We start from the raw sequence: 26917 nt of genomic DNA on the forward strand, positions 1-26917 counted from the left end.
TTTATTCAAATAAATGCTTGGTTGCGTAAATAAGTTAAAATGATATTCTTTTTACCAACGTTTTTTAAATAAATTGGAAAATTTGTGGATAATGAATAAACAATTCCGAGCTCTAGTCTGTAGAGTCTCCTCAAACTCGTTAAGTGGACAGGGAAATATTTGTATTCCTTAATTAGAGGTACACCCAACCTTAACGTAAACCACAAATACAATTAAGGCTCCTGGACCTTTCCAATTGCTAAGGGTTCATATACTATAACTTCCTCTCAGTAATAATAATAATAATAATAATAATAATAACAAGGGTGAATTAATTTGCAAGCGATTCCGTTGATATTGAATGATTTTATTCTAAAAGACCAAACTATATTGACTAGAATATTAAATTATGCCTAGTTCGTTAGAGAGACGATGATTTTCGAAACTGAATGAGAGATACAATTTCGGGTTTCGCTCGATGCGCCGGCCAATTCTTTAACGAGCTCCAGCAGCAAATCAAAGAGTTGATGTTTAATTGTTTTTTATTTTTTGCTTCATTTGGATTTTTTTTTCCTTTGCCAGTTCGAGCGCTGCAAAATTTTAGCTGGCTTTTAATTAGGAATGTTGCTAATGAGTTCGTCCGCTCATTTGGCCAAAAAGATCCTCTTACTGGCTACCCCTAGTGGCCCCCCTCCCCCGTCCCATTACGATTGCCTTCTTTCTCTAGCTCTAGCCGTACGTAGTCTACCAATTAAAATTATAATTAATTATTTAAAGGGCTTTTCTAGCCAGGGCCACTCGCCAAAAAGCTCTTTTTCCTTTTTCGCCCGCATTGTAAAAATAAAGGGTCTACCGTAATTTGGACTCCAATTTCATTTATGTAGTCTGCTTTTATCCCGCGCGCTTTCCAGGGACTATTATTTTAGAACACCCGGCCCTGAATTTATATTATTTGCAAATTTTTACTCAAATCTTATTAAATCTGATTATTTAGCCGTGAAAAATTTCGATAGTTATTTTTAAAATATCAACTGAGTAGGGCGATTTCCTTTTAATTAATTTACAAAATTTATAACTACGGTTCGTTGATTTGTGTCGATTTCAAATAATCCACTCTCGTTTCCGAGAATTTTGTAAACGATTTTGGTCAGTATAAAAAACTGTTTATAATTTAATATTTATAATTTCGGAGGAAATAGCTTCACCGTGTTGATGTTCGGCAAGTGTAACGATTAATTATATTTATTATTTAGTATAGTTGGTGTTAGGCAAGTGCTTGGTTTGTGTTTGGTTGATGTTAGGCAAGTGTTTGGTTAATGTTAGGCAAGTGTTTGGTTGGTGTTTGGTTGATGCTAGGAAAGTTTATGGTTGATGTTAGGCAAGTTTGTGGTTGATGCTAGGCAAGTTTGTGGTTGATGCTAGGCAAGTTTGTGGTTGATGCTAGGAAAGTTTATGGTTGATGTTAGGCAAGTTTGTGGTTGATGCTAGGCAAGTTTATGGTTGATGCTAGGAAAGTTTATGTTTGAAGCTAGGCAAGTTTGTAGTTGATGCTAGTCAAGTTTGTGGTTGATGCTAGTCAAGTTTGTGGTTGATGTAAGGCAAGTTTATGGTTGATGCTAGGAAAGTTTATGTTTGAAGCTAGGCAAGTTTGTAGTTGATGCTAGTCAAGTTTGTGGTTGATGCTAGTCAAGTTTATGGTTGATGTTAGGCAAGTTAATGGTTGATGTTAGGCAAGTTTGTGGTTGATGCTAGGCAAGTTTGTGGTTGATGTAAGGCAAGTTTATGGTTGATGCTAGGAAAGTTTATGTTTGAAGCTAGGCAAGTTTGTAGTTGATGCTAGTCAAGTTTGTAGTTGATGCTAGTCAAGTTTGTAGTTGATGCTAGTCAAGTTTGTAGTTGATGCTAGTCAAGTTTGTGGTTGATGCTAGTCAAGTTTGTGGTTGATGCTAGGCAAGTTTGTGGTTGATGTAAGGCAAGTTTATGGTTGATGCTAGGAAAGTTTATGTTTGAAGCTAGGCAAGTTTGTAGTTGATGCTAGTCAAGTTTGTGGTTGATGCTAGTCAAGTTTATGGTTGATGTTAGGCAAGTTTATGGTTGATGTTAGGAAATTTTGTGGTTGATGCTAGGCAAGTTTGTCGTTGATGTAAGGCAAGTTTATGGTTGATGCAGGAAAGTTTATGTTTGAAGCTAGGCAAGTTTGTAGTTGATGCTAGTCAAGTTTGTGGTTGATGCTAGTCAAGTTTATGGTTGATGCTAGTCAAGTTTATGGTTGATGTTAGGCAAGTTTATGGTTGATGTTAGGCAAGTTTGTGGTTGATGCTAGGCAAGTTTGTGGTTGATGTAAGGCAAGTTTATGGTTGATGCTAGGAAAGTTTATGTTTGAAGCTAGGCAAGTTTGTGGTTGATGCTAGTCAAGTTTGTGGTTGATGCTAGTCAAGTTTGTGGTTGATGCTAGGCAAGTTTGTGGTTGATGCTAGGCAAGTTTATGGTTGATGCTAGGAAAGTTTATGGTTGATGTTAGGCAAGCATAATCTAACAAGACGTCAGTAAAATTAAATTTTATACATTAAAATTAAAGTATTTTAATATTAGATCGCGTTGAATATTTAATATAAATTTGAATAACATTTCTTCGTATAGATGGCTCAATCGAAAGGGTAATGACGTCATTGGGTTCAAGGTCAAACGCGCCTTAATCGCCGACTTTCTCAGAAGCAGCGGTAGCTTGTTAGTCAATCGCGTTTTAAAAATAATGAAGACGAGGTCGTTTTCTGAATCGTATTAATTCGCTATTGTATTTTCTTTTTGCTCCTGTATACTTAATTTTTAATGAACTTGACTTATTAAAACGGCTGGAGATGCCCTCCCTAGACTGTTTATGAAATCATTGGATATTATTTAACGATATCGCGAAGAATTGTATATACTTCTTAATTTCAGGTGCCCTTTTAATTAGGACCATTCCCGGCCGTCCAATTATTCAAATTGCGAATAAATAGGTAGATATTGTATCCATCCCCCAATAATTGGAAGAATGCTTTTAATTTTTATTATTCTCCATCTATCCTCCGCTCGAATTTGGTTCGTTCGAATCCCTTTGCATATCGTGGCATTTTTTTCAGTGTGGGGGAATTGAGGTAGGGGTTAAATCCATTGTTAAGCGTAACCTTTCCCTTATACCGTTCCTCTAAATTAATTGTCATTATCAAGCTCTATGAATGATTTTCTCTCTAATCTCATTAGGACTTAATTGGTTCCCCCAACCGTTCCATTCTTCTAATAATTTAAACGGATAAAGGCAGTCCTCAATGGGAACGCCAGAAACGCGTTGTACGAAATTTCAGAAGCGCGCTTTCGGTTCGGACCCATTGCGGGGGACCATATAATACGATATCGAAATAAATGGAAAGAAACTTCCATTCAAAACGCTTACGTAATATTACGAGCGCGGAGAAGTGGTTGGTTATTAGTTTCGGAATATAGATGGCGCTTTGGTAGGTCTAATTATCCTCCGTTTATTAAGGCTATTCATACGTTGAATAGACCTCTCCCTCCACGAATAAGATAATATTTGCTATATATATTGTATAACGGGCTTAATGCTTCTCCGATATACTAACGCACTCTCTGGGAATCACTCGCGACTGTAATTAGCCGGGCCTAATGGAAAGGGGAGCGACTAATTATTACAATCCAAACCAGCTTTATTATCCGCGTCAAATCTTTAATCAAAACATTTGATTTCCGAAATGCTAATCTAATTGCGATCGTAATCGCTTTATCGCCTTCGCGTTGCAGCGTTGCATTCTGGCCTTCGCTTTGTCAAATTCGCCTTTCCAGAAAGAAGACTTGAAATGGTTTATTGGTAGATTCCGGGATTCGCGAAGGCGTATTGAGAAAGGGTACAGCTACTTTAAAGGTATATAATTCTAGCGAGCGGCGCTCCATTAATAACCCAAATGGATCATCTAACTGCTATTCAAACAACTGCTCCTATATTATATCACGCGCTCGACTATTCGGGAGCTCGGTTGAGATCAAACTGATTGGAGCGTCTTGCCGCAACCTAGGAGCAACCAACACGAGGAGAACGCGGCTAGCCTTTAAACACGCTAACGCAGTGTTGTGTACAAATTTCATTGGACGAACCTTTACGCTGAGCGTTTTACGGAAAGGGGAAAGACAATTTCCGAATTTTACCCTTCCGACGGCAGCAGGCACTGAAGCGTTTTATAGGCGGGGGGCAAGTCAATTTCATCATCGAGTACCCGGCATATTTTTAGGTCGGGTACCCGAACTCGTAACTCGATTTAGAAAAATGTAGTGTTGTAAGTCGGAAAATTTTCCGCGGAAAATTTCCCGCTCGGAAAATTTTCCGGAAAATTACCGAGGCCTTTTTTCCGGAAAATTTTCCGTATTTTTCCGAAAAATATTAAAAACGTTTTCATTCCATGATTTTTCTAATATATTGTTTGCAAATTTAAATAAAGCGGAATTTTCACCTCATTTTTTCTAATCTAAAAGTAAAACTAAACCTATATACTAGTTTAAACTGGTTGAAATGTAACACTATTAATGTTATGTAGGATGTTTACTGATATTAGTCATTTTAAATCGATAAAAAGTTTAAAACATTAAAAACCCTTAAAAAGTAATTTATGTTTAAATTTTTTATTTTTCCGATTTGCGGAAAATTTTCCGCAATTCGGAAAATTTTCCGGAAATTTTTCCGCATTTTATTTTTCCGGAAAATTAACAACCCTAAAAAATGCAATACTCGTCGGTTTTCGAGCATCGAAAATTTACATATTCGGGTACTCAAATACTCGAATAAGGCGCCTTGATGAATTCGTCGGGTTATTATTTTTCCCATCATGTTCGGATACTCGACTATTCGACGTGTATTTTACTAAATTTTGGGTTTCCGCCGCAATAATTTCAACGCGACGCTTTGATATTACTATATAGCTTTTCTTCTCCTCGAGTTCGGATGGCGCTTTGGCGGTTACGGCGCCGTTAGGCTTAGGTTACTTAGGTATCAATTTAGTAGTTTAAATGTTCAATACAGTTAATAAGTCAACTTATTTATGAATTAATAAGTTTTAAATCGTTAAATAGTTATGAATTATCATACATCAAGTTTACTACAGTTATGAATAATCAAGAATACCGTTATGAATAATCAAGAATACCGATATGACCAAATATTAACCGACTCGATACTCGACGAAACATATTTCAGATACTCGGTACCCGACTCGATTGCCTAAAACCACTACTCGCACAGCCCTACTAACCAATGAAAAATGTACTTTTGACGGGTTGCGTTCTCCTTGTGTGGGGTGCTGTGTCTGTTACTCCAAGGCTCGGACACTTAAAAATGTTCTACACAAATCGAAAAATCCAAAATAATTGAATATTTCTTCCATAGAACTAATGTTGAAATTATAAAATAAGGCGACTCGTTTAAAAAAAAACGCTCGTTCGTTTAGGTCACCGATACCGAAAGTAAATACAAAGTAAAGTATAATCAGAGATGGGCAAAAAATCATTTGACGAATAACGAATAAATTTTTTTCGTGTCAGTTGTTATTTATAAATAAGGTTACAATTAATTTATTTAGAGAAAAATATTTTAAATAAATGTAGAAAAATATTTTTTAATAAAATAAGTTTATAAATAAAAAGGTCAAATATCTGTTTTATTAAATCATTTGAAATAAATGTATTTTGCAAATAAGAAGACTGAAATATTTTGTCATCAGATATTTCGGGTTGGCGTAGTTTACAAATAGATCGTCAAAAATAGCTTCCGTTTATTTTTTATTTAGTAGATAACGAATTATTTGAGAGGGCTAGACTCAAGGAAAATAACTGAATACATGTCCAATTTGTAAGAAAATGCAATACAAATTCCAAAGACAAATTAATTCTGGTGTCAGAGACGAAATACAATTTTCGACACTATTTTTATTTTAACAAAGAGTATCAATATTACCCAGCAATGGTGGTCACTATTTAATGGCACAGCGAAGGCACAGCAGACCTGTCGGAGGGGAGGCAGCGACATGTGAGCGAGGCCCCTTCTCACAACACACATGTTTTGCGAAGGAATAAATGAGGGGCCCGAATAAGTGCCGCAAAGTACGGGAACCCCAAAAAGTGCCGGACCTCAATAAGTTCCGCTAAGTAAGTGCCCTTAGGTGTGGGGACCACAAAACGTGTCGCTAAGTGCGAGGCCCTAGACGCTCGCCTGTTCTAGCACCGGCCCTATAGCTACACCACTGTAGCTATTAATTATTTAATTAATGCTACTAATTTTTACTTGAAAGCATCATTTACCTTTACTATATACACAAACCTTACGAAGATACGTGAATTTGGTTAATAAAAACATTAATCTAATACTGCCGATCGCATAATTTACGTAGCATCGTCCAAACAGTGGCGTAACTAAGGACCTGCAGACCCCGAGAACGGGGGGGGGGGGCTTTTCATTTTCACAAACTAGGGGGCCCTTTCGTTTTAAGTATTTTTACAAGAAAATCTTGTAAAAATGGAGAAAAATCGGTTACGGGACGAACAAAAGACAGGCTTTAAACAATACTAAAATTCAATCTCACTCAATATCCGACGGTAGAAATCGTAAAAAAATATCAAATTTTAATAAATGAAATTCGCGGTTTTTAATTTAAATAGACATATTATATATTGCATTTCATTTACTACGACACTACTAATACCTTATAACAAATACATTTTTTTATAAAGGGGCCTTTTGATATCCTGCGGGGGGCTCGAAATTTGTCATTACGCCACTGCGTCCAAAGCTTCTAACTGGAGGTGCTTTGTCGGTGGCATTAGCGTTAAATGTTGCCATTATCAAGAAGTCAAATATCCCGCAACAGTTTACTCCATATAGTGCGATAAGCATTTTATTATGAACCTTGCGTTTACTCGATTAACTAAAACAAAAAGAACAAAGGTCTCCTTAATCCTTATTCGTTATTTAAATTAAAGAAAATATTTCAATTTTTTTTATTCCGCGAAATAAATGACTGAAAATATTTTGTAAAAAAACAATTTACCAAATGAATGTTCATGAAATATTCGTAAAATATTATTTTCCAGATAATAGTCGAAAATATTATTTTTTAAATTATTTACCAAATAAGACCACGACCAAATATTTGTTTAATTGCCAAATAACTATACCTAAAATATTTAGCCCTGTCAATCGACGAATAAATATGATCAGATATTTTGTTATTTAGTAATTTATTCGTTATTCGCCAAATGATTTTTTGCCCATCTCTGAGTATAATACTAGAGCCTCGACCCGTGACTCCTTATTTGAGGGGTAAATAATTTCGGGTTTCGTACTGTCATCCCTCTCTGGCCACTTTTCTGGAACTTGAACAAAATTATGTGCTACGAAGCTGGGGAATATATTTCCCACAAAAATACGCGTTTTAAAAATCGAATAATTACGGTAAAAGTTTTTTAAAACAAATTAGTTTACCCAAAAATTATAATAAGACTATTTTAATTCCTTGAAATTATCTTTTTGAAACTGATAAATACTTAGCTCTAAACACTGTATTTCCTAAGCCTAACTACTGTATTTTCTGTCAGCCATTTGGTGCAACGTGTACCGGCTATAAAGATTTAATCACCTTAAATTTTATTTGTTAACATTTAAAGGTAAGGATTTTATACAATTTACGTTACTATTACTTCTATTTCATACCATCTCAGAACTTGTCATTTACTTTCATAGTATCCTAGAACCTTCCAAACGTACTATTTTGAAAAAAAAATCACAGCCTGTAAAACAATTTTCTAAAATTTTAGAACCAGACAATTTTTAATAATTTTTAGTTGAAATTTTATAGCCTGAATATTTTTTTATAATTATCGCAATTGAATGATTTTCATAAGGAAACAGCTAACACCAAGAACGGATAGAAGTAACTAAGAACTATGCACGATGTCAATTACTGCCATCATGTTATAATTCTCAGAATGGAAACGCCCTAAAAATATGTATCTAGCGCCATCTGAAAAATGCGAAAATGGGATATTGGAATATTTATTCTCCGCTTTGATTGAAGAGCTAAAATTGTATTTTATTTTATTTTATTTAATTTACATTCGCTGACGGAATTAAAATAGTTTATAGTTGTAAAAATTAGAATAATAACAATAAATAGTAATAATTTATAACCGCCATTTCCCATAACTATTTGAAAAGATAGTCAGTAGAGGGCGCCAGTAATTACCCAGAATTTGAAAAGTATAACATCATGGTGCCAGCATTTAATATTAACATAGTTCTTAGCTACTTTTCCATTTTCTCGCAAACGCGCCTGTACGAATAACAACACTATAGTTTATACATTTTAAATGAGATTTTTTATAAACCCTTTTAGCATGATAGACGCGAAGAATTCGTACAAGACCATTGGACATGGTATAGCGTGTTCTAAATGTTTCCGAAAATGATCGTTACTTATCGAGCTTCGAAGTGCATTAAGCTTAGCACCATTGTCGAAAGGTAGCTCTTAGACGCCAGCGGCGTGTTTAGTTTGGCGCTTGGGGGAAATGGAAGCGATTGACTATCCGTGTCAGTCCGGAAAGGTGTGTGTGAGTGTGTACCTTTCGGATATAGAATGTCTTCCATAGCCAGAGGGAAAACCGTTCCTAGTCCTAACTTAAAGGAAGGGGGGGGGGGCGTACTTGTCTAAAACTGGCCAACGGGGTGCGACGTACTTAATACATTTGTAATGGAGCCAACTCATTAAGCCAATCTATTATGCGTGTAAACAGGCGTTAAGCACTGCCGGGTCTCGGCGTAAGAGGCTCTTTCCTAATGGATTTGAGCAGACATTTTGACCAATATTATTATCATCCTGGCCATTTCCCTTTTGATCCCTCGTCTCCGAGCTCGCCTCTTCGCCTTAGAGCGCCGACACGGATGTACAAGTTGGCCGGCTTTAGTGTTTGGACAGCTTTCCCTTCCTCGAACGTTAAGCCTAATGAAGACTGTCCCCTTAATAAGGAAAAGGCGCGCCGTTTCGCCTCGAATCTTTTCGAGTGAATTTGTTTGGCCAAAATACTCCGCGTATAAATTACGCCTTTCAAAGCGCGCGCCTAACTTAATCCGCGCCGGGTGCCTCCCCGCGGTGCCACCCGAACGCCGCCCGGGGTGGCTGATCTACCTAGTCTTTCCTGGCTAATTATCGCGCTTTGCGGATTTCAACGCCCGGAGTGCGACCAGGGAAAGAGAGCCTATTTAAATATCTCCTTCATTATGCGAAATTGCTACGAAACGGAAGCCGCTAACCAGCCGGCTTTAGGCGGACGACCCCTTAACTTGGCACCTTCTACGGAAGGAGGCCGGCGGGGTACGGCTCGCGAAGGAAATAGCCCGCTTTAAATGTGTCGGTGGACGGTTTTAATTCGACGTTAAAAGGATTTTGGAAGATAACTTTAAAAGCGTAATTGGATTATCTTGTACAACGCCGGGCTAAATGTAAATTTTACAAAAGGGGGGACTTTCTCCCCCCTTTACCGTCTCGATACCGTATCGGGTAACCTTCCCCTTTCTTATTATATTAATATAAATTATAATTTTTTTATTTAATTAAATTTAAATTTTCGGTGGCACTTAATGGTTTAGACAGGTTGTGGTCTCTCTCTATCCGCGGTGTTTGAGATTATATTTATCGACAACGGCGAGATTCGGGTTCGAGACTCTCTACATTATATACCTGATGTTCGTAAGCCAGTATAAACTGATTATTACGAGCGGTATCATTTAGTCAGGCCAGATATTAACGCGTCATGGCGAGCTAAAAATATCCCAGCGTCTATAATTAAGAAGAGTGCTTCAGCCAGTTTCCTATATAATATAAATATTTTAATTATATCGACAGCTTTTGGATTTAATTAGGTCTAGACTCGGTCGTTATCGCGAACAGGGAAGCAAATAATATTATTTTTTGTTGAGGGGGTAAAACTAATACTAATATTAATTAATATCGTCGAATTTAGGCAAGAATGTATTTATTTATATTTAGGAAGAATGATTATGTTGCGACAATCGCCGGGCACGTTGAACGCCTTTCCCCCGTCTCGCGCGGGGGGAAAGACAAAACGTCACCGGCGTTTGATTTCCATCGCGTTAGGTGACGTAAATTTTAAGCAGCCAATGAAATACCGGGACTATTCGTTTTATTTTAAGCGGAGGAGCGTACTGGGGGGACCAACGGGTGGATTGAGAGAAAGGCTAAAAACCGTCTCGACATAGACATTCTCCCTAGGTATAAATACATACATTCTTGATTTAGGCTTACATACATTATTGGATTTAATGAACAATGTTTCAGTTCAAATTGAGATTCTAATAATTATGAAATATTTTAAATATTTGACTGAGCAATATGAATTTTACCACTAGGCTCGAAATTAATTAATTAATTAATTAATAGATTTTTAGTCTGAGAGCAATGAACCACAAAGTTTCCGAAATTATATGCGGTTAATTTATTCGTTTGTACCGTTAAGGGGAGTCGAAATGCTCCTGTCTTTAAAGAGAATAGAAACTAAATAAAAAATCGATAACGACGTTACCTAACTAGCGCCAATTAGTCCTAGCTCCTGGTAAACCTGTAAAAATTCTTTAATTTAAAAAATTATTATTTCCTTTAATTAGTCCCAGTTACTCAACTTACTCGCTAAATTCAACTTAAGTCCCAGTATTTTATTATTGTTTCAACTATCTAAGGTCAAATAGTTCCTGACCTTAATTAGGAATATCAAACAAGATTTTAACCGTTAATAAATAGCTTAAAAGCTTTCAATTTTTTCACACGATGCTTTGCTCTTTAAGCTTAAGTTTGTCTGGATCGAAGACCTGTTAGGCTAATTTTCCGCGGAGAAAACCGGTCCGTAAGGAACAAGAGAGCGTTAAAATATTTTTCTAAATAGGTCTCATCGTAGTAGAGCAGCGGCTCTTCTAATCGCACTCTAATTACCAAGCCGAAGACGCCGAAGAGGGAAAATTAGGAAGAAATGGCGAATTAATGAGGTTTTCCCTCTCTCTCTCACTCTGTCTCTTCCTTATTTTGAGACTTTCCAAACTCTTTCATTTGACGACTTCTTAATTAAACCAGCGGCTTCCAATCATGTTTTTTACCTACTTTTTCACTCGCCCGTTTTATTAAGTGTTGTACTTTATGAAATCAATTCTCTCGAAATTGAATTAAGAAAATTGTGTGTAAATCTAGCTAAAGTAGAAGTATTTTAGTAATGACGATAAACTAGGGTGTTTTCGTACAAAGTTAGGGCAAGAATTTAGGTATATTTATTTATTTATACCTACAATGTTTTGAGGTTAACAGGGAAAAAAATAATCAGCTAGGCTAATACCCAAGGCACCACCTTAGGCCTAAGTCATCAAGCGACTTTTAAAGCCATTAATTCAGGTGGCCGGGTTACAATGTGTCGGATGGTGGTAGCTAGGAGCAACAAACACAGCACCCCACACAAGGAGAACGCAACCGGTCAAAAGTCGTGGATTTTCTTGTGTACAGTTTTCATTTAGCGCCTGCTGCCGTCGGGAGGGGAAAATTCGGAAATTGTCTTCTCCCCAGCCCGTAAAACCTGCAGCGTAAAGGTTCGTCCAATGAAATTTGTACACAACACTGCCTTAGCGTGTTTAAAGGTTAGCTGCGTTCTCCTTGTGTTTGTTGCTCCTAGGTGGTAGCAAGCCCTTCATGCCACGCGAGCCAACAGCTCCCTACACTTACCATAGTATGACACTTCCTATTCTCACAACGCTAAGTTCTTTAATGATAGTCTGTTTCGTCAATGACACTATCAATCATTATAAATCTAAGGACTGACAAAGCAATTGATACGATTATATTAGTTAGTTATTTTAAAATTTGAGACTTGAAAGCACCAATATAATTTGGCAATATTTTCGCCAGCAAAGAGATAAAATAATAATAATCAGCTAGGCTAATACCTAAGGGCCAAGTCATCGAGCGACTTTTAATGCCTTTTAAACAGGTGGCCGGGTTACAATGCGTAGCAGGGTGATGGCAAGCCCTTTACGCCACGCGAGCCAACAGTCCCCTACACTCACTATTACCGTTAACCTCATACGTTTTTATGGAAGGGGAAACCAAAGAACTCGGGGGAAAACCTTTTTAACTTGCAAACTCAAAGCAGAAGGAGTTGTCCCGAGTTTCCACTCAGTGCCACAAACTGGGATCGAACTCAGCTCCTCTTGCTGCGAGGTGAAAGTGCTAACCACTCCGCCACCCCACCACCGAAATCGTTAGGTTATTATACAATTTATGATATTACCGTTAACCTCAGCAAGATTTATAGGAAACCAAAGAGCTCGTAGGAAAACCCCTCTAACCAGTTGAGAGTAACTTACAAACTCAACGCAGAAAGGATATCACATATTGTCTAAAGTGCTCCGTTATATCATTATCAAACCTTTTTTTAAATTGAAATATTTAAATTAGAGTCGAGTGTCGGCGAAACAATGTCAACCCGCTGACTAGCTTGTTTATAAAAAAAATGATAATTCGATATTAGGCATGACAAATTATTGGTTGGAACAAGTTAATCGGGTCTGAAACTAATATTACCGTAACGTTCGGCGCCATATCGTTTACCCAATAACAAAAAAGTGCCGCGATCTGGCTTAATTAAAATAATTGGAATTACTTTTTTATTTAATGAAAGGAAAATAAAGAATTAAATTAAAAAAGAGGGATCCACTATCAAAGGCGACACGTTGATTTTTTATTAATAATATTGAAAAGTCATCGGCCCTTTTATATAATTATTATTCAATCTCTCGCCGACAAATAATTAAGGTGAAAAAACCAGAAATGGATTCTTAATTCGAATTCAGTCATAGAATTAATTTGCGATCTAGAGGAAAAAGTCTTCGCTGGAGCCCGATGTCGAGCGCATAAATTATTCTCGATTAATAAACGGAATAAAAAATGATCTTCCCTGGTGTCGAAAAAGGAAACTAGATAAGAAGGGATGCGTTCTGAAACCCCCGGGGAATGCCGTAGCTCCGTTATTATATATTCATGTTTTAAGTTTAATGTAAAATGCCTCCAGGCTTGCCTATGTTAAAATACTCTCTATGTTAATTTGATTTTTTTATAATTTAATAATTATTTCTCTACGTTGCATCCGGGTATCACTATAATTTATAATTAATTTGTGTAAATGCGTGATATTTTATGAAATGACTTACAAGATATTAATTAAAAGTAGTTTAAATTTTATGTTAAATGGAATAGTTTTATTTTATGGCGTTTCACATATTTAAATATGAAATGTGATAGTTAATTGAACTAGAATAATATTTTTATTTAAATATTGACGTTTGAACTGAATCAACAATCAAGATCTTTCGGATGGTTTAGCTATTCAAAAGCTATCACCCAACAATTCCAATTTTTCAAGTAGACCAACTTTTAAACCTGGAATAGTTGATTTTATAAAATGTCTTTACGCTTGCTCAACTTGTTGAAATGTTGCCCTGGAATAGTTCAGCCAATGCCTAAGAATGAGTTCATACGCTCTTTAGTGGGAGAGAATCAGAGAAAACGGATCCACAGCTGAAGCGGGGAGGCAACATTTCAACAAGATAGCCAAGGTTATTTTATAAAAAGAACTATTTGTAAATGGAAAATGTCGAAACGATTATTGAAAGATACTATCACCATAAGTAACATAATAACTATAAGTATGTCAATTACCAAACATTTATCACCGAACTGATTTCCTATAGTTATTTCGCAGTCACGGTTTAGCACAGAGCTCCCTAGTGGCAAAATAAGTGGTGTACCTAGGAAGGCGGAGGAGGGGGCCCGCACCGGGTGCCACTCGTTTGGGGCCGTTTTGGGGGTGACACCCGACCGTGAAAAAAATAAAAACTTACACAAACTAGAGAAATTGGAAAAAAAAACTTTTTTACACGTTTTGACCAGTAAGTAGCACACCATGATATCCGCACCGGATTCCACCCACGCTAGCTACGCCACTGCTCTAAATATAACCAATCCGAAAAATACTACTACCAAGGACGATAATATACTACTCAGTGCTGTTCACTGTTCGTAAAAAAATTAATTCCCTGACATTTCCAGGTTTTTCCCTGACCATTTTTGTGGAATAAATGAATGGTTTTTGGTTTGAGATAAAAATATGGTTCAATAAGAAAATTAGCATTAAAACAATAAAAAAGTCATAATTATATTCTTCTTTGATGCTTCTTAAACTACACGCTTTTTGCATTGCTTTGTTAATATAATTATACTTTAATTATAGTTAGTGTAGGGAGCTGTTGGCTCGCGTGGCATGAAGGGCTTGGCACCACCCTCCTACGCATTGTAACCCAGTCACCTGAATTAAAGGCTTTAAAAGTCGCTTGATGACTTAGGCCTAGATGGTGCCTTGGTAGTGCTCGGCATTCGATTAATTTTTATCCATGAATAAAATAAGCTCGGCGATATTTAAATAATATTTATTTAAATAACCAATAGTTGAATAAAAATTGTAAAATGTTTAAATAATCGAAAGTGAATAAGCCTATTATTTAAATAAAACAAACAACTATTTAAATAAATACCACTTTTATTCAAATAAATGCTTGGTTGCTTAAAAAACATAATTACATAAGTGAAAATGATATTCTTCTTACCAACGTTTTTTAAATAAATCGGAAAATTTGTGGATAATTCAATAAATAATATATAAATATTTATTCCTTAGCTCCGGCTTACGACGTGTTCGTTAGCTATATATATAAATAGCTATATATATATATATATATATATATATATATATATATATAGATATAGATATATGTGTCGGTATTACAGAGGCGGGTGTCAATTTGAGCTGACACCTTGTATCCGTTTTTCCTCTTTTCCGAAGCGAGCGGGTATCCATTACGTTCTTGGCGTCGATCGTGGAGAGGCAAAAAAAAACAGAGCTACTACGCAGGGAGGGGACGTAGGTGAGAACATTATTTGGAGAATTCGTTTTAGGCTTTTATCCATTAGAGATGGAGAATTGAGTCCCTTCTCTCCCCTTTTTCTTCCATCGGCGCTATCCGACCCGAGAGCGCCTGTAAGTAAGAGTGCTGCGGGCGCGTGCGGGTCTCCTTAAAAGCCGAAATCTGCTCGTGACACACGTATTACCGCTGGCTGCTGGCTGGGACGCCCGCGCGCGCCCGAGAGCGAGAGAGAGAGAGCACGTGCACTTAACGAGACAGCTCCATTAGCGGGCCTCTAATGCGATTCGAGTGATCACCACTCGCTTGTTGGTTCGACCGGGGGGGGGGGGGGACGGGGGAACGCGACAAACACAAACCTCTCTAGCCATTCCTCGCCTAATATGAAATGGGCCACGCATGGTTGCCAGATGTATCCCGAAGGAAAAAGTTCCTTCTCGCTTACCGCCCAAAACGAGCCCTGTCCGCTACGGTTTTAAGTAACCCGTAAGTGGTTCTACCGAGAATGCGTTCGGGTACTTAAAAATATGTGAATGCAGTCCATTATCTTCAGCTTTCCGTTTTCTCACAGACGATCGCTCTTAAAGGGCCACACCGGCATTTGAAAAATTCGGGCCGAATTTAGCACGTGGTAGCAAATACGACCAATCCTATTCTAGAAACTAAGTTTAAGTTTCGTACTTAAAAGCAACTTACGTTACAAAGTATGCGAAGATAGTATCAGCTAGGAGCAACAAACACAGCACCCCACACAAGGAGAACGCAACCCGTCAAAACTCGTGGATTTTCTTGCGTACATTTTTCATTGGCTAGAGCCGCTAGACGCTTTAGCGCCTGCTGCCGTCGGAAGGGGAAAATTCGGAAATTGTCTTCCCCCCGCCCGTAAAACGTTCATCGTAAAGGCTCGTGACGCTCGTCCAATGAAATTCGTACACAACCCTTCGTTAGCGTGTTTAAAGGATAGCAGCGTTCTCCTTGTGTTTGTTGCTCCTAGGTATCAGCAACAAACACAAGGAGAACGCAGCTAGCCTTTAAACACGCTTTACAATTTCCAATTTTCCTCTTCCGACGGCAGCAGGCGCTAAAGCGTCTAACCAATGAAAACTGTACGCGAGAAAATGCACGACTTTTGACGGGTTGCGTTCTCCTTATGTGTAGGGTGCTGTGTTTGTTGCTCCTAGGTATCAGAGGGTAACGTTTCTGCCCCATTCTCGATACCTGAGTTCCTTTTTGGTTCAACGTATTCCAAGCTGATTACATAAACCCACAAAAAATTCCTTTTCAAAATTACCGAAACAATATGGAAAATGTTAAAAAGTAACATCGGAAAACCCGCGCAATTGGGCGGGATATCTTAGAAGTTGGTATTCCCGTTGGACTCCAAAGAGTAACGCGATCGTTTTCTCGTGTCCTCTGTGTTTGTGGGATTACGGAACTGGGATATGACCTTCTCCTCCGAAGTAAAAACATTTTTTTCCTTTGATCCGACCAGAGACGGGGCCAGTGAGAGTCGGAGAATTAAGGAACCGGGGACCGTCCCTAAAACACCGAAAAACGCTTCCGTTTCCGTAGCTCACGCGGCACATTCTGAAAGTAAGACCCCCTTAAAGGATAGGATTTCCAACCGAGCTCTGTCGTATCAGAGAGTATGTATGGAGGCAGGCGGTGAAACGTGGTTCGGGCGTCGGGACTAATAATAAGTGGCGTTGTAAAAACCGTTCCCATGTTACGTCCAAACCCCATTATTTACTCGATAAAAAAAATCTGGGCTTCAAAACCTTGGATAACCCAGCCCCTATTTCCCATGTATATAACTTTATATACTAGGATCATAAGTAACATAATTACAATAAGTATAACACTTCCTATGGCTTTATTGCTAATTTTCTAACCGAACCTTTTTTCGGCACTGATACTCTCTTCAAGCTGTGACTTGGACTCGCGACTTACCGTTTTGGATGACTACTTTTTGATAAAAATTTAAGTCTAATATCGGAGAGCTCGTTCTGGAGTCGCGAGGGGCTTTGGCTTCGTTTTGAAGCCCGCGTGCGAATCACGCGTGATAAAAAAACAAGAGCTCGTGGCGCCGAGAAAAATGTATAATTTTAGCCTAATATTCCGCCTATCTATCGGAAACCAGATATTTCGACTTAGCGGAAGTCTCGCGTATTTTAGACACTAGAGGGCTCTGTGCGGAGAAAACATCTTGATTACGCAATAACTATAAAAATCAGTTTTGTCGTAAATCTCGTTAATTGTCATACTTATTTCTATTATGTTACTTATGCTAGCATTAAAAAACCTATACACTTTCATTTGGTCACGTGATCTAAATCACGAGACGTATAAGCTTTTTAAAATAAATTACTTCGTTTTAATTATCATACAATACCGTTCTACAAAGCAGGTGGTTTTTGTTAAGTGAACCAGTACGTGTTGAATGTCGGCGACAGATAGTTAACTATAAACTACACGCGATCATGTACGGTTGAGGGTTGTTTGATTAAAATCAAGTTGATTTAAATCAGCGATTTAAATCGCGATTTTAATCAAATGATTTTTTTTTTAAAATCGTTGATTTAAATCTGTTCCTATAAAAGATTGTTTAAAAGGTATTAACTTTCCATAAATGAGAGATTTACTATTGAATTATTATATTTTAGACCTGTTTTGTCATTATATTACACTTTTACCTATCACTACCACGATCCCTTCCCCACCTCATTTTTGGTGTTTTGAAAATAATGAACTCTCGGAGGCCGAGAAATAAGGAATTGTTTTAAACTGAATCTGTGGCCAGTAGAGCCTAGGTAGTTTAATTAAAAAACTGGCCATAGGCCATTTACCATTTTGAATCTTTAAAATCAGGCTTTCATAATTTATGGTCAAATTATCTACTCTTGACAATATGTGGTAGGGTATAGGCTTAATAGGTTAGTTATTATGGGTATTTCAAAATTTTGGAGTGTTAAATAAAAAACTATAAATCTTGAAGGGAAAAACTTTGAATTAATTAAGTTTTCACCAGGGCCACTAACACCCCAGGCATTTAATTTTTAAACTGGCTATTGGCCTGTGATAGTGCCTTATTTCTCACACTGTTTAGTTTTACTTCAAGTTTACTCCTGTGATACAAATATACTTATTTCTTGGGATAAATATTTTTTGACATGATAAAACTGTCTACTATTGAATATTATTTATACCAAAATAATAATTATATCAATAAGCTTATATATTGCTTTTAATAAGTGACAAAAACCTAAAAATTAATAAAAAAAAATAAAAAAAATCGATTAAAATCAAAAAAATCTGATTAAAATCAAAAAAATCTGATTAAAATAAAAAAAATCGATGTTTTTGATTTTTTTAAAAAATCAACAACCTTGCGGTTGACGTAGTTTAAATTGCGCGATAGCTGTTGAGTTGTTTTTTTTTGCGCCACCCAAAAACCTACTTCCTACATTTTACTCTGATGGGATAGGCTTCTCTATATTTGACCACACGATTCGACCTTCGGCAAAGGGGACACTCTAGCCTATTCTCCGATATATACTGATACGGAGAGAGGAAAGCTCTTCGTACATTGTAAAGAAATTGGCTTTTGCTTTTAGCCGATGATGCTATATATGGATCATCAAGAAAGGAAGTTAAAAGCCGCGCTGGTTCGCTGAAAAAACACGGATAAGGCATTAACACTCTATTCCTCCTTTCACCCTTCGAAATAATCTCGCCAGCGCCATAATCCCTCTACAATCAAATGAAAAATAAGTTGGCCTACTTTTCCATGGCGTATTAAATTTAATTAAAAACGTCTGACTAAACTTTTCCAAAGACCAACGTTATTATAGTAACCTAACCTTCACCAAAACACTGAGTTAAGATTGGTCTAACAATAGAGCAGTGGCGGATACATATGAGGGGCGCCCCCCCTCCTTGACGTTTAAGCTTTGCATGTGACTTGATGGTTTGTTATTACATCCATAGCTCAAGATGTCTTTTAGCACCCTCCACCCCTCCTCGAGTTTTCTCTGTATCCGCCACTGCAATATATTACCTTACTATTGTATATTACAGTAATATTAAATAAAAACACGAACATTTTGCGTAAGTAAAGTCATTTTTATTTATAATAAAAACCGACTAGTTTCGGCACACCTCTGTACCATTGTCAAGGCCTTGACTAGTCACGTTAGCCTACTTAAACTGACTCTACTCTCCTTCCTTAATCAACGTCAATCTAATAATACTTAAATTTTGAGCAGACGATTAACGATACTAGATAAGAACTCCTAAAGATAAATATGTACGTGGTATAGATAAAACAGTGTGCTTTAAGAGAACAGTGTGTTTGCTAACAGTGTTTTCCTCGGCTTAACAATACTCTCTCCCGTTTTGGGGCTCGCACACCTTTAACAAACACGACTAGTCGTGGCAATTAAGAAAATTCATTCGTCCCTAATGGCTTCTAAATGATCGTTTCTTCCGTAGCGCGCGCACAAACACACAGAGACAGACAGACAGACAAGTAAAATAGAAAAGAATGAAAGAAAATGAAAAAAAGAGGTTTCCGTGCTGCGCGTCATTTGGTCGACGTGTGTTTGCCCCCGTGTTCCCAAGAGCCGGACCGAATAAGCGCGGCAAAATGATACGGCGACATTGTAATCTTTAAGCTCCATCGGAAAACTATCATTATTAATCTATACTTTGTTGCCAATTTAAACAGACGTGAAGGTACCGCGAAAAGGAGGGATCTGACTGTCCCTTTTGCGGTACGAAAATTGCGTACCATTTAGAAACGTGGCACTTACGGTTCTAATTCCCCGCTCATTATACCTCCAAACCATTCGACTTTTTCCCAAGAAAAACTAAAAAATATATAAAGCTCTTTAAACGGATTATTTCGAATTTCCAAGAAAATCCCTAGTAGAAGACTTGTCCCTGTACACCGACGCGTTGCGTGGTGAACACGTCTACAGGCGCCCCGTAGGAATAACCTTAGTAGACCCATGGATTAAATAACCTGACAGGGTACGTTCTCTCTAACATCATTTGACTATACAACGAGTGGAAGAGGTTTGTTTCAAACGAGGCTGCCAGATATTTTTGCCGTCCCCTCAATTTTACCCCCTTTACCGACAAGATTTCTTGACACTTCGCCATCTCGCGGCGGCTTTTGGCGAATTCAATATTTTATCAACGGTAATAATAATAATAATCAGCTAGGCTAATACCCAAGGCACCACCTTAGGCCTAAGTCATCATGCGACTTTTAAAGCCCTTAAATCAGGTGGCCGGGTTACAATGCGTAGGAGGGTGGTGGCAAGCCCTGCATGCCACGAGATCGAACCAACAGCTCCCTACACTAACTATTACCGTTAACCTAGACAAGTTTTTATGGAAGGGGAAACCGAAGAACTCGGGGGAAAACCCCTTAAACCAGTGGGGAGAGAACTTGCAAACTCAACGCAGAAGGAGTTGTTCCGAGTTTTCACCCAGTGCCACAAGCTGGGATCGAACCCGGCTCCTCTTGCTGCGAGGCTAAAGTGCTAACCACTCCGCCACCCCATCGGTTTGTTCTAATATAACATTTGAAATTGAAATATTCAATCGTGGTCAGTACCTTAGTGGCTCTGGAGCTTCCTGGTTAATTGTGGGAAATAAATACTGTAAAAGACCTTTTTTATATTGTTTTTAAGACATTTATGTATATCACCTAATTTTTCGTTTAATGTTCATAGGCTTTCAAACTGTAAACAAGTTTTCAATAGATAGTCCTTGGCCTAGAAATATAATAATTTAATCAATCATGCGTATTAAAAGGTACAAATAATAGCGGAATAAAACGAAATCGCCATCGCACCCCCTTTGCAATTTTTCCTCCGTGTATCGGTAAATCGAGACTTCCGATCGTTGACAATTCTGGCCACCAGGGTACGTCTGGAGCAAATATTGTACCGCAGAGAACTATCCCTGTAAGGTTATTTAATCCATGGTAGACCAAACCTCGTAAGTTAAACTTCACCTCGCGTGATTCGCTTTTTCGGCCAAATTCTTACTTTATTTAGCGCGAAAAATATAATAAAATGGAACCCTATTGTGAGGAGCTCGATTCTTATGAATAAACATTCATTCCGATAATACCTCAGAGCAGAGCAAAGCCGGCTACGAAAAGAATGCGGTTTTGCCACGAATTATCGAATAACGAAAGTTATAAATTCTATTGGAACTTTTGGTTTTAAATTCCTTAAAATATCGGATCCCCGTCGTTCTCGTACGGAGTATCGCTATAGGGTACTTTCCGAAATGAGAATCTCCTTCGAGGTTTAATAAGGCACATCCGAGGCGCCCCCTTACTAAATCTGCATGCGCGAGAATTATTAAAACACTCCCAGCGGGGTGGTACGGCGGACGGGCGCCAAAGTATTGGATAATATTTATCCTTCGTCCTCGGTTGTTTTGCGGGAAATATTGCCAGCTAATCTCCCCCTACGCCCTCTGGTGACGGCCCAAACTAATACTTTGCGGGGGGCATCCGTATTCGCAATTTTTAAAACGCGCCGGGAAATTTATTCTCGCCAAACGGAAATTTAACGCGAAAATATTGAGGTTTTATAGTCGTAACCGCGGAAAGTTGGTATTTTTATGAAAGGTAATACCGGGGTAAAGTTTGTATTTCGCGGTTACTCGGGGGGTTATTCTCCTAAATTGTCCCGAGTAATCTTGAATTTTTCTGGCACGATCCCCGACTCGGGCTAATTTCCATTTTGTTCCCCCAATAGAGAAAGACTGCCTGTTTTTGATCCCCCGGCGTAATAGAGACATTAAGCACCCCCATTTCCTACGTCAAACGCCCGCGTCTACGGATTAAATATAGCTTATATAATAGAGTGATGATTCAATTTAAGTTGACAAGCTTTATACGTTTAGAAAAATGCACCTGTATGAAAATAAACACACGTATGCGGGTTGTCTATTTAGATTATTGTACCGACCATGGCCGTTGATAAAATATCCTTTTCAGCTTAGGTAGCGTCACGTACCGATCAGCCCGACAAGATCATAAATTTAATTAGATAATATAAAACACATAGCGTCCTCTTAGCTGACGAAAATCCAGCCGTTTATGAGCTTCTCACGTTGGACGCTACGTGGCTCTGTCTAATCTGAAAGGGTCAATTCAACTGGTAGAAACTGGGATAGTGATCGGTTTTCAGTTCTTATTTTTTTAGGAATAAGTTAAAATAAAAATATTTTACGAATTATTAAGAATGAAAGCTTTAAAGTTTCTTATTAAACTTATATTTATATAAAATATTTAACATTTTACGAATTATTAAGAATAAAAGCTTTAAAGTTTCTTATTAAACTTAAATTTATTTAAAAATATTTAACATTTTACGAGTTATTATTATTTAAAATACACCTTAAAAATTTACACGGAAGGACCAATAATGGAGCCACCGTATTTTATCCACTGTCTTTTAAAGTGACGAATTTTTTCAGTTTGGAGTTACTAGTCCCGTTGGATGTGAGTGGTCTAAGAATAGCGTAGTCGTAGGCGTGTGAAGTAGCGTGGCTTAAACTCCATTTGCTAGACGTGTGTAGACGGAAATTCGGCGTCAGTTTGCGGAATTAAAAACGAATTCCGAGCCCCGGCGAGACTGATTTTGATTCGACGCGCTTCGCTTCGCAAAATTGTGTACACGAGCCGTATATCCTGCGTTACATTTTCTACGCTTTTACCGTAACTGTCAACTTAACTTGGCGCTTTTGGTGCTACGAAAAGGGGGTGTGAGGGAAAGAAGCCCACATTCATTTCCAAATGCCGAGTTGAGGGTGGCAAGATACGTTTGTCAAGTCATTCCCGTATCGACTCCTGTTCCTGTTTTCCCACAATGTAATTTAGCGTATTACTCCCGTAAAAGTAGCGCTTTTTTCGACGAAAAACCTACTTACAGAGGTACTACATGCTGCGAGTTAAAGTTTACCTATACCATCACTCTCTGAACGCGCTTGGTATTTTAACTCTTGATATTTCAGCTCTTGATATTTCAGCTCTTGATATTTTAACTCTTGATATTTTAACTCTTGATATTTTAACTCTTGATATTTCAGCTCTTGATATTTCAGCTCTTGATATTTCAGCTCTTGATATTTCAGCTCTTGATATTTTAACTCTTGATATTTTAACTCTTGATATTTTAGTTATTGATATTTTAACTCTTGATATTTTACTCTTGATATTTTAACTCTTGATATTTCAGCTTTTGATATTTCAGCTTTTGATATTTTAACTCTTGATATTTCAGCTCTTGATATTTCAGCTCTTGATATTTCAGCTCTTGATATTTCAGCTCTTGATATTTCAGCTCTTGATATTTTAACTCTTGATATTTTAACTCTTGATATTTTAGTTATTGATATTTTAACTCTTGATATTTTACTCTTGATATTTTAACTCTTGATATTTCAGCTTTTGATATTTTAACTCTTGATATTTTAGCTCTTGATATTTTAGCTCTTGATATTTTAGCTCTTGATAATTTAGCTCTTGATAATTTAGCTCTTAATATTTTAGAACTTGATTTTTTAATAATAATATAATTATCATCGGCTAGGCTAATACCATTGGCACCACCTTAGCCCAAGTCATCTAGCGACTTTTAATGCCTTTAAACAGGTGGCCGGGTTAAATTGTGTAGGAGGGTTGTGGCAAGCCCTTCATGCTACGCGTGAGTCAACAGCTCCCTACACTTTCTATTACCGATCTTGATATTTTAGCTATTGAATAAAAGTCGCTAGATGACTTGGGCCTAGGGTAATGCCTTGGGTATTAGCCTCTAGAGCTGATTTTAGTTTTTGATATTTCAGTTCTTGTTATTTTATATCTTGATTTTTAGATCTCGATATTTTAGACCTCGATATTTTAAATCTCGATATTTTAGATCTCGATATTTTAGACCTCGATATTTTAGACCTCGATATTTTAGACCTCGATATTTTAGACCTCGATATTTTAGATCTCGATATTTTAGATCTCGTTATTTTAGATCTCGATATTTTATATCTTGATACTTTAGCTCTTGATATATAGATATTGTTATTTTATATCTAGATATTTTCGATCTTATCTAAAGCTTGTAATCTTAAAGGGTTAAGGTTGTAATTAATTATAAAATAACTAAGTCCATATATGGTGTAGCGAATAATAAAACATAACTTGATAAGTTGATACCGTATAATTATAAATTATGGCAAAGGAATGACAAGTTTCAAACATACTGACAAGTCAAAGCGGATTTTACTTAGAAAACGTTCTTTCAAAAACGATGCACTTGTATGTCCGCATTGAACTTTACTCTTTAAAATATAAATTAACAAAATACAGATCTAATTATCGAGTATAATATAATAGGTATACATAATAGAAATAAGTATGACATTTCGTAGGGTTTTAATTAATTTAATGGTTACCGAGCCCATTTTCGTCATTGATCTTCTCACCCAGCTCTGATTTGAACTTCACAACCGAGCGAAGTAGAATATTACCATTAATCCTTGATTGCGCAATAGCTCCTGCGTTGAATTTTTAATTTATCTACGACTACGTTTCCGCGAGCTCTTCGGTTTCCCCTTCCACATAAAACTTGTCGGTTAACGGTAATAGTAAGTGTAGGGAGCTGTTGGCTCGCGTGGCTTGTAGGGCTTGCCACCACCCTCGTACGCATTGTAACCCGGCCACCTGAATTAATGGCTTTAAAATTTGTTTGGTGACTTATGCCTAAGCGTATTATTATTATTATTATTATAAGTTCGGTGATAGTTTTTTGAAAATCGTCATACTTATTGGTAATATATTACTTACGCTGTTAAGTACAATAACTAAACTAAAAATATTGAAATCTATTTCCTCTAACCTCTTTTAAATCGTTTTCCATAATGTACTTGAAATAAAATTTAAACTGATTTCATTAGCATAATCTAAACAAGTTGATACGTAAATCCTGTCTTGGAAATGGCTCTCGGTGATAGACCGCTTTTTTTATTAAATCATTTTTCTCAGTCCATCGATATCGCCGTCAATGTTTAAAATATACTTTGAAAAAAAACCAATTAAACTTTGTCGACCTTTTTCTGGTAATATTGAGCCCATCAGCGATATAAAATTACTGGAAATATCAATGTCTTTCTTTTGAAAGAGGAACCGAAAATATTGAACGACTATTATCCAACCTTTTTCGAATAATATCAGCGTATCGTATTGAGTTTCGTCGTGAACGCCTCGAACAATATTTTCCCATCACAAAATATTATTTTGAATTTAAAAACCCTGAAGGGTTAGGATGAGGCAGCATTTATCAACTTTAGCTGATTTAATTTTTTTATTTCCTGACTTTAAGTTTAGAAATAAACTTGACTTGCTTTTCAAGACTTCCATATTTATATTTTCAGTAAATTAATTTATGGCCGCTAGGAGTTTCAAATCTTGTTTTGGACGAGAGTGATGGGAAAATAATTTATCTAAGAAAATCATTTCTATATTCTGTTTTAAATTTGAACTAGACAATTTAAGCCCAGCTATTCAGACTTCTCTATTATATTATATTATATTATTATTATTATAATTATATGTATCCTCATTTTGAAAATAATCTTAACCTTACACGTTAAAATTAAACTTTAAATTAAATAAATTAAATTATCAAAAAAATGAAGCCATCAAAAATTAAAAGAAACATAAAAATATTTATAAAACGTTGTAATATTTTCTCCTAACGAACTAGCAAGATGCTAAATATCCCACGCGGAAAAAAACTAGTTCATTTTATTATTTACTAAAAGAATAACATGTACGTAATTAATTATAACGTGGACATTTACAGCGCCCAAAACAAAGTGTGTTATGACAGCACTCGTGGCAATCCGTTATAATAAATTAAAGGAACGTCAAGTTTTGTTTTTCTACGTTAAATACGGAAACATTTAACGCGGTGAATTATCGTGTTAGTCTACTTTACTTTTGTCTAAATATTCAACGTTTCTACCAACAAAAGACAATACAAAATGTAAAAAAAAAGTAAATAGAGAATGATTGAAATTAGGGGGAAGAAAAATAATCAAAGAGAAAAAACAATTTTGTATATTCTCACCTGTTACTGTCGCTGTATTTACTGATAAATATTAACTTTTATTTTGAATTATTTTTCCTCCGTTTCTCCTCTTTTTGTCCAGTCAAAGTCCAATCGATTGTCTCCGTGTCGAGGTCAACATTTATTAGATTAATTCTCTCGATGGAATAGCTAATCCAGAAAATTGGCGCTCGATTTAAATGGCAAACAGAAGCCCGTAACGCGCTGGTTCCGTTCTCCTACTCAGCGAAAACTGGCGAGTTCAATAAAGCGACGCAACGTCTGCGAATAGCGAAAATTGCGAACCGGCAAAGCGAAGATGAGACGTGGCCACCGCGTCGACGTCTAAACAGCTACTGACTGGAATTTTCAGTCTCTCGTTTCGCTCGACTTCTCGCCAACCGCGCCCCCCCCCTCGTTACGTAGAAGCTAGCGTAACCTTTATCGATTTCGCTACCCCCTCGCCTTCCGCCACCGCCGTTGGGTGACGTATAGGCTCGTAATCGTGACGTAATAGGAAAACATCGGGCGTCCTTTGTTAGTTTATATCCGAGCCAGACTAAAAGCGTCCTTCCACGTTGAGGAGAGAGGAGCGCTCGCGACGGCCAGGACGACTTTTCCGGAAGATGAGCTCGCGAGATCGCAGAGCGTTTGAAATTGGCGCACCTTTTTGGCTCTTCCATCCTCCGGTTTCAGCTATCTTCCGACGTTAGATGGCGTCATTGGGTTGTATTTTGCTGAC

At 37.2% G+C, this 26917-nt stretch overlaps 1 protein-coding gene across 1 annotated transcript in view; it reads right to left on the bottom strand.

The window, feature by feature from the left end:
* The window catches only part of LOC149934929 (LIM domain only protein 3-like), a 38773-nt gene extending 12258 nt beyond the window's left edge, over positions 1-26515 (bottom strand). The window contains exon 1 of the mRNA XM_090152793.1: positions 26197-26515. The gene's annotated coding sequence lies outside the window, so the exon portion shown is untranslated. The remainder of the gene's footprint in view (positions 1-26196) is intronic.
* Between the last annotated feature and the right edge of the window lie 402 nt (positions 26516-26917).

The sequence above is a fragment of the Leiobunum rupestre genome, chromosome 7, assembly GCF_980474605.1.
Source record: "Leiobunum rupestre chromosome 7, qqLeiRupe1.1.hap1, whole genome shotgun sequence".
Lineage (NCBI taxonomy): Eukaryota > Metazoa > Arthropoda > Arachnida > Opiliones > Sclerosomatidae > Leiobunum > Leiobunum rupestre.